Here is a 6,843-nt window from a genome sequence, read left to right as displayed (position 1 = left end):
AACAGAAGGTGGTGGAGGAGAACGCTGGTGCCACAGCCCAGCTGCCCTCAAAGGCTTCCTCTTTTCTTTGTGGATTCCAGATGGAGTCCACTCAGGAGGGGCAGCTAATGAGGGTGCACAGGGTGTACACCAAAGCCGTCAGGAACAGTTCCTTCACGCCAGGCCCTGGTACCTTCTTGAGGAAGATGCGAAACCAATCCACCAAGCAAACCAACTCAAGGGAAAGGGGCTGGTCAAACCCCAGGCTCTGTCTAGCAACCATCTTTCTGGTGGGAAAGAACTTCGCTCGAGTGACAAAAGACTCCCTGATGCAAGATATGGAACATTCTAAAGTCCCTCCTTAAGTGGACAGAGGCTGATGGCACTGCTGCAAAGTAGACAAAGAAAGGCAAGGGGCTTCTTTTAAGCTGGAATGTGCAGAATAGAGGTGGGAAGGCTGTGAGCATCTCAGCAGCAATTATGCAGAAAGACCGCGGTACAGACGCAGGGCAGCGCCGCGCCAGCCGACAACACTGGTGGTGTCACATCCAACACGAGCTGGGTAAGAGCTGCTAATTACTGAGATGCCAATAAGAGTGAGGTCTTAAAAGTGATTTTGAACTGATTGCAGCTTTTTGAACGGATCGTCGCTATAAGCTATAAAGGAAGGAATCTAAATAAAAGTGAAAAATCCTTTGATCAAACACAAAGGAACCCTTCCAAATAAAAATACCTTTATTTTTCATACACATCATAGCTGTCTGTTTCACATGTGTAAACAACAGATTTATACACATCTACTAAACACAGACGTTCCCTGAGACAGGGCCCACACTTGTTCTTCCTTATAACTCTTTATAGTATCTGGTATAGTATCCTGTATATAGAGGATGCTTACTGAATTGAATTTAATCGAAGCAATTGCTATGTTAACAGTTTGATTAGATGACTGTCACTTTATAAAATGAGTACTAGGGTGAAGCAATACAAAAGGCCATTTTAATAACCTTAAATCCAGGAAAACATACCTATTTTTCTGGAGGCCCCAAAGAAATATGCAAATACAGTCATTCTTGAAAGCCAACCACTCTACATTCCACAACAGAGACCATGTTGATTGTGCTGAGTTGCTAGGCAACCACTTGGCAATTCCGTGTGTAACAGAGATGAACCTGTCATCTGCTTTCTTGGCTATATGTGACATGAGGAGACAACAGGTAAAGGACAGCCAAGAACACCTGCACCTGGATGACATAATCACTCCTGAAGTCTGATGACACGAGAAAATCCCCATGCCCTGTCAGAAAGTGCTGGAGGGAGAATTTCGTTAAACTATCAGCACAAGACATTCTGGTGAATTTTCTTGGGTTTACCCTGTGGGTTACCCTCTTATCCCTGTCCACAAAGCAGGAGACCAAAAGCACTGCGGTTCTGCGTGTGGATGGCTGTCAATTCAGTCAAGGCTCCAGATCAGCATGTCCTGTAACTCCAGCTGGGATGAGATTAAAAGCAGTCTTTTAAGTCTTAAAATGGGACACTCAACATCTCAAAGAAACCAAAGTTCTGGGTGAATAAACTACACTTTTTTATACCTGAAGAAAATGCTCTTGGTAATTTCTTTGTCTGGATGTGACTTCCCAGACATTTTAGGCAAATGAGTTGCCTTGTAAAGACTTCACTCCACTGTAGGTATTGACATCATTATCTTTGAAATAGGCTGAAAACCCAATGAAGCCCTGGAGAATGAATAAGAAATGCCTCAAAGCTTCTCTGGCATTAAGAAAAATGGAAATCAAATTTAAATGCCACTTCAAATTTGGAAGGCCAAGAGTACTCATCTTTTTCATGTGAAGTTTCAAAAGGACCACCTCCTAGATTAAAAAAAAAAAAAAAAGAATATTTGTCCACTCCCAACTCCCACAAATATATTTGAAACTTCTTGAGAAACTGTTTGCTTTTCAGTCGCCTGTTTAGATTGAATTTTAAGATCTTTGACTCTGGGATCAGGCAATCAGTTGGAGAGAGAAGAGATTCTGAATTGAGATAAAATCAACCAGGTAGTTTTGAAGAACAGCTGGGTAAGCCTTCAACCCAACATCTGGTGCCCATTTATCCAACCTGTTGTGATACTGACTTAAACAAGCCCAGCCGGCCAACCCTGTGGAGTAAAACACCAGCCGTGCGCATCCAGTGCCTGAAGGAGTGGTGGTGTGTGAGGTTCTGGGCTTGTCTCGGTCTGCAAAGACAAGACACTACATGGGTCATCTCCACTGACTACTGAGTCTTATGAGGTTCTCCGTAGAATTCCAATTAAAACCAGCCATTCCAATAGAGCTCAGTCAAACCTCAGGCAGGATTCAAGGGTATTCTTGTGCAAATGCCCAGAACAGAAAAGACCTCCAATGACTGGGGAGGGGGTTGGGGGAGTACAGTAGGAACATTGAAGGCTCTGGAATTTCTTTGCCAGAATTACTAAGTGTGGAGCAGAACATACCAGCAACAACCTTCACTCCACCTTTCAACAAGCCCCAGTGACACATACAGTTGTGTGCAAGAGGCCTGGAGGTGGGGCAGAGCAGAGCATGTCAGGGAACCGACAAGAGATCTCCAGTCTGTTCTTGCACCAGTGGCCACCTAAGTGACTCACTTCCCTGGCTGGTAGAGTCTTCCTTTTCTAGATTCTGGTCAGTGACGTGTAAGCACACTGTTAAATTTTCAGGCATCTGGGGGTCCCACTGAAGACAACTCGTTTGAATACTTAATATGTAGTGTTTTTTGCTTTTTGGGAGAAAAACATTAGATGTAATCTCTTCCCTGAAGGAGCTTAGACTCCAGTGGGGAAGAGATAGGTACCCAAGAAATTACAGTGCAAACCAGTCTTGACCAAGTCCTGAGAGACAGCAAGTGTTTAATCTGGGGAATAACTACTACTGTCTGTGTCGAGCTGCTCCTGATCTTGGGCTTTGTAGCCAGCTTCCTATTACTGAAGTGTCAGGTTCCACTAAAAGCCCCAGCTCCAACTGGCTTTCTGCTATGGTGGCCTGTGTGCCCTGCCTTTTGGCAATCCCGTGCCGGGGAACACAGCTGGGATCCGAGGGCTATTTACGGAAGGGAGGAGAGCCGATAAGGCAAGATAGGAGATGTGGCCAAGGAGAACCTACAAGTTAAAAATCAAATGGTTCCACACAAAGGGGGAAATTGAACGGCTTTCTGGGCCATCTAGCAAAAGAGAAGCTGTGAGTGTTAAGTCAAAAACTTCACATTCAGTGGGGGGGAAGAGGACACTTTTAAAATATTTCCACTAAAAGGATCCTAGATAGGAGATTTAATAGGTAAAAGGCAGCTGCTGAGGGGTTTGGAAACATGTGGTTTGAAATCTGCATGACCTCCCACCCCCACCCCACACCAAATACCTGTACCACGTGCAGAGTAGAGGACCAGATGGAGGTGTTTTCTGCAAAGCTCGCCTCTGTGGTGGCCAGTCTCCATTCCTGGCATCCTTTCCCACACAAGTGCCTTCTGGCTCCCCACTGGCCTCCCCACAGCAGGAAAGGGTGTGGCGGTACCGCTTCCACATTGACATGGAGCCATTCTAGCAGGATGGCTAAAAGCAAGGACACAGGAATTCAAATCCTGCTCCGCTACTTACTACTAGGGACCTGGGCAAGTGACATGGCCTCTTTACCATAGTTTCCTCCTCTGTAAAACGAGAATAATAATACCGTAACGGTCCATGGGACTCTGAGGATTAAATTAGTAAATCTAGGCAAAACACTTAAGACAGTGTCTGGCAAATGGTAAGCACTCTGTGTTAGCGGTTGTGAAAAACTCTGTCTTGGTTTCTAGAGTATTTGCATGTTGAGCAATTTTACTTAAAGGAATTTCAGGTACCAGCCAGAAGATGGACAGCTATTTGGGAGGGGCTTCCATTGCCCCTGAAATCAAACCTGTGTCTGTGTATCAACGTCCTGATTGTAACCAAAATGTTATCCATTGTTGTTCCCACTCTTCCAGATAGCCCCTAAGAACATGAGCCCAAAACCAGCCTGGCTGATGGGGGCCTAGTCACCTGACTGCTAAGAAAAAAAGGAGTCTGCATCCCGCTCTCACCCACTTCTGCCCCTGCCAGCCTGGGAACTCTGGATCCCTCTGCCCATGCACAGGCTGGAGCCCCCGACCTCTTCTCTTACTGACTCACGGCTCTGGGTCTCCGCAACATACACACGCCTACCATCCCAGCAAATCCTCTTATAACACTGAATGGCCAGCGCTAATAATGCTAGATTCAGACTAGAGGGTAACTACTTTACAGATGGCCAGACTAAGGTTTGGAAAAATAAAACAGATGGTTCTCAAACGCTAGTCCTTGGGATGATGTTTTCACTGATCCTCAGCAAATTCTGAAAAGTAAGAATCATGCAATGAATTCTTCATAAGGTAGAAATTATTTAGTTTTTAAATCATGAGATAATGGCCTATCTTCCTTCCTGTATATATGTGGGGGAAAATGTTAAAATGCCCTTCTTTTATAAAATGATATTGACAGGAGCTGGGATTTGAAACTCGATCTATTGAATACTTTCACTGCTATTACACTATTTTAATTACTTTAAAATAGGTTTAAACGAACTTTATTCATTTACTAAAAAAAATTTTTTTTAAGTTTATTTTTGAGAGACCGAGCATGAGTCGGGGAGGTGCACAGAGAGAGAGGGAGACACAGAATCCAAAGCAGGCTCCAGGCTCTGAGCTGTCAGCACAGAGCCCGATGTGGGGCTCGAACTCACGAACCAAGAGATCATGACCTGAGCTGAAGTCAGACGCTTAACCGACTGGGCCCCCCAGGCACGCCTGAACTTTAATTTTAAATTCAACCTTAAATATTAAAATACGTATTAAAAACTATTTATAAATATTTTAAGTTATATGCCATATTGAATACTTGAAAATATCTTCAAATGAAACTCAGCACAAGGTTGGCTCTTCATGGCATCCTTATGGGATGTGGGACTCAAAAGGCAAGCCCTCACGTGGACGGGGGAGTAACATCTTAATGAAGCAGTCTGGGTCAAAGTGCAGCCTCTGCCTCCAGACTGGCACTCTGTGACAGGAGAAAGGATAAGAAGCCAGTTTGTGAAGCCTTTGAGTGTACCATTTAAGGGAGCAGGACTCCCCCTGCTGGCAGCAGTGGTGACAAAATGAGTCTTGAACTACAGCTGGCACTGAGGACTCCAATTGGAAAGGACTTTACTGCAAGAAGAAACCGTGCTTTGAAACCCCCTCTCTGTCCCAGGAACCTAAACTCACATTTAGGCTCACCTATCAGCAAAGATTAAAGAACTCATGGCACTAGAAAATTATCAACAAAGATGCTATAAACCCTGGTGAATTAACAAAGTCAGGCAATTTTTTTGCATTGGTTTGGCTATATAAAAATATTACCCATTTTCATGAACGGCTTATTTTGTATGACTATATAGAACAACACTCAATGAAAATTAAGTCTGTCAGTAAATTGGTCTAATTCATTTGGTTCCATTAGCAAACGTGTCTTTGAAGTTCAAGTCATTGATAGAGCATGGATGTCTGCTCATAAGATAGGTAAAATCAGAGAAGTCTGGTTTACTTGCACCTTTGGAGGACTAAAATTATCCTCATGCTTTGGCTTATTTCATTTATTCTCTTTTGCCCGGTATGCCTTATGCCCTCATCTACTTCCATTATTGTAAATCCAACTTTTATCTGTCCTTCTTAAAGCTTTACCTCCGGCTCTCTTCCTCCTCTGACAACAAACAAAAAGCTGAGGGTTTTTTTTTTTCCTCCCTTGATTTTATTAATTAGATTCTATTCCAAATCCTTTGGCATTGATCACATTCTCATATAATTATAGCATGTCTCCCCCATATCAGATTCTAAGCTATCTGAAGACAAAGGATGTTTTATTCCGCCCCCAAAGAAGCAATATAGCTAATGGTTAAGATCTTGGACTTAGTAGTTTGTGTCATCATGAGCATAAACCTCAGTGCCCTCATCTATCAACTGCAAATACCAGCACCGACCTTATAAATTTGCAGAAGCATCATAAGAGAATTCATGTAAGGCTGGCTGGCTCTTAATTACTTGATAATTGGTAACTATTGTTTCCACTCCCTCCATCCTCTAAACAAAAGCTTTACATGCTGTAGTCATTCGATTATTATTTGTTGATGGGGCTTATGCTAACAAACACATTCATATGTAAACATGCATTAGCATGAACTGTGTCTAGAGGACTAACGTGATTAACCATGACCTAGCAGCGCTTACCAAGGCTTGGATTACCAACACAGGGCGATTTCCCCGTCCCGGGATCTAGATCAGCGGCGCTGAATACAACTTTCTGTAATGCTGGCAATGAGGTATAATCTGCGCTGTCCAATGAGGTAGCCATTCGTTACATGTGGCCATTGGCGGTTTGAAATGTGGCTAGCTTAATGTCCCCTAGTCGTTAGTGGCTACCCTAGCGGACAGCTCTAGAACTTGCCTCCACCTGTCTCTTTAAATTCACCTGAGAAGGAATGTTTTTCTTTCTTTCTTTTGAGAATGATTTTTTTTTTTCTAATTAGTAACCCTCACTGATCTGACGCAAGAGAACCGATCCCAACCCCCCTCCCCCTTTTTTTTTCTTTAGGTGTTACACGTGTGCTCATTGTGGCACTTCACCAAAAGCTGGCAGGAGAGCCTGTACCCATATACAACCCGGGAGCTCCGACAGTAGCACCAGACAAAGGGACTCAGACGTCAAATGACATGAAACCATCCAACAGAAATACTGATTGCGTCCCTGCCTCGTGGAGGCCTGTCTCTGGAGGGAGACTGGAACGC

The sequence above is a fragment of the Panthera uncia genome (genome assembly GCF_023721935.1).
Source record: "Panthera uncia isolate 11264 chromosome B3 unlocalized genomic scaffold, Puncia_PCG_1.0 HiC_scaffold_1, whole genome shotgun sequence".
NCBI lineage: Eukaryota > Metazoa > Chordata > Mammalia > Carnivora > Felidae > Panthera > Panthera uncia.
The sequence above is the reverse complement of the archived record's forward strand: the minus strand, read 5'-3'. Positions refer to the sequence as shown.